Source organism: Penaeus monodon, chromosome 38 (assembly GCF_015228065.2).
Source record: "Penaeus monodon isolate SGIC_2016 chromosome 38, NSTDA_Pmon_1, whole genome shotgun sequence".
Classification (NCBI taxonomy): domain Eukaryota; kingdom Metazoa; phylum Arthropoda; class Malacostraca; order Decapoda; family Penaeidae; genus Penaeus; species Penaeus monodon.
Window position 1 is genome coordinate 30,068,906 of NC_051423.1, and position 2,915 is coordinate 30,071,820.

The window sequence follows — 2,915 nt, forward strand, 5'->3', positions numbered from 1 at the left end:
TGTGTTTTTATCGTGTGTGTATCTGTATGCTTAATTCCTGCTGTGTGCATATGTGTGTGTTATAAATAGGTCCTTGTGTCCATTGAAATGTGGTACGTTAAACCTAACAGTATTTATTGTCACTTTTTTCGTGAAAACAATTTGACTAGGAAAAATAGATCAGCCAAAAAGGATGTTTACGGTATAGGAAAATACTGATGATAAGGGTAACGGATAAGGATGATGATGATGACGGTGGTAGTGGTGATGATGATCGTAAATATGATAATGATAACAAAAATTATAACGTTGATATGAATAATGATCTCGATAATAATAGTAATACTAACTATAGCAGTAATCAACATTGCTGTTCTTGTCAATTATCATTATCGTTTTTATCATCACCGTTATCATTCTAATTATTATTATCAGTATTGTCATTATCATCATCATTACCATTATGATGATGATAATGATAATGATGGTAATAGCGATGATAATAACAATAATAATAACAGCAACAGCAACAACAATAACAAAATAATAAAAATAATAATAATAATGATAATAATAATAATGATAATAATAATGATAATAATAATAATAACAATAATAAACCATAACAATAACAATAATAAATAATGATAATTATGAAAATAACAATAACATTGATGATGTTTATCATAATAATAATAATAACTAGCATGTAACAGGTATATTTTGTAATAGTATTCAACCTCACTTTCAGTAACATGTGACCATCAGTATATATTGCGTCTCTGTTGCAGCATATGTTGCACAAACTTTAGACATAATTCACAACTGTACAGAGGCGAAAAAAAAATCTTGTGATGAAAATGAACAGAAGAAATAGGATGTAGTAATTTAGTAAAAATAACAGTAATAATAATAATCACACAGGTTTCGAATTTTCAGTCGAAAACCACAATGCTCCATGTTGATTTGTGTGTGTGTGTGTTCTACCCTTGTTATTATCACTTAGCTATAGTTGTGCAGCTTGTGTGATGTACAGACTCCCACAGTTTGCATGTTGCATGACTTCACGCCTGATGTTAACGTGTGTACTCAGCTGTCATAGTACTAAAAATATCACGATTGTACTTTTCTTGTTACTGACAGAGTTGTTCTTCTTGGATCGTGTTTTTTTTCCTCGCGCTACTGTTCTTATTTTATTAATTTTATTTATGTTATTTTTTTGTTTTTTCTTTGTTCTACTGTTATTTATTTTTGTTATTCATTTTGTTATTTGTGTTTATCATATTGTTGTTTTGCCCTTTTTGCTTACCATAATGATATTTTGTCATTTTTGGCTTGTTATTTTGAGTCACTATTGTTGCTGCTTGTGTCAAGAGATGCGGTAATAGTGATAAAAACAGCAATTGCTTCTTCTGCTGCTATAAAAAATGTATATATATTTTCATTTTATAACTTTTACTGCCAGGGATGTAGCATCACTTAAAAGCACTTATAAGGCTGGCAATAAACAAGTCGAATGTAAACATATCCATCTTGTATATTTCAAACAATTATCACTGGCAACTTTTCAATCATCAAATCATCACTAAAGTGTCAACTTGTAATCAGTCATTACGAATTTGTCAAATGTATCCTCGCCAAAAAATGATAAAATGAAAAAAAAAAATAAATAAATAAACAGGAGTAATGATGATGATTAGTTATTAGTTATGTTATGACTAATGACAGTAATGATAGTGATGACTGATTATAATTAACAATGGAAACAATGACTATGATGACTACCTCTGTGACTCATCCCCTTCCCCCCAAGGCCATGGCATTGGATGGCGGAAGGAGGAGGGGGGGAGGGGGGAGGGGGACGCATATGCATGACGGTGAGTGAGTATGGGAGCGGGTGGTGGGGGGGATCATATGCATGACGGTGAGTGAGTATGGGAATAACGAGGGGGGGAGTGGGGGGAGGGAGGGGGAGAAAGGGAGATTTAACTTTACATCATTCCAAAACTATGTCAGGGATACTTACGAATAATAGAAGTAGCAAAAAAAAAATATTCAGTTCGAGGATGAGCAATTACTTGTGTTGCTTTCAGCGGGTAGAGATTCTGGTCATCTTCATCCTATCTTTTTGTCATATGTGTGTTTGTGTTTGTGTGTGTGTGTGTGTGTGTTTGTGTTTGTATATGTGTGTGTGTGTGTTTGTGTGTTTGTGTATGTATCTATGCAGTATACATACATACACACAAACACACACACACACACACACACACACACACACACACACACACATATATATATATATATATATATATATATATATATATATATATATATGTATGTATGTATGTAAGGCCGCGGTGGCTGAATGGATAGTGTCGGACTCAAGACTGGCACGACAGCAATCTGAATTCGAAAGTTCGAGTCACCGACCGCCGCGTTGTTCCCTTGGGCAAGGAACTTCACCTCGATTGCCTCCCTAGCCACTGGGTGGCCAAGCCAGCCCAAGTCAGTGCTGGTCCCAAGCCCGGATAAATAGAGAGAATGATTACATAAAAGGTAACACCGGCACTCTCCGTGGAAAGGAACTGGGGACCCTACCACGTACTCACTCCAAGAGCATCACAACATGAAAACTACAATTAAGTATCATGCTGTGATCACGGCTCAAACATGAACCTACCGTTAAAAAAAAAAAAAAATGTATGTATGTATGTATATATGTATATGTATATGTGTATATAAATATAAATATATAAATATATATATATATATATATATATATATATATATATATATATATATATGTTGTGTGTGTGTGTGTGTGTGTGTGTGTGTGTGTGTGTGTGTGTGTATGCATACATACAAACACATACACACACACACACGAGAGAGAGAGAGACTGACAGATAGAGCGGTAGATAGATACACAGATAGAT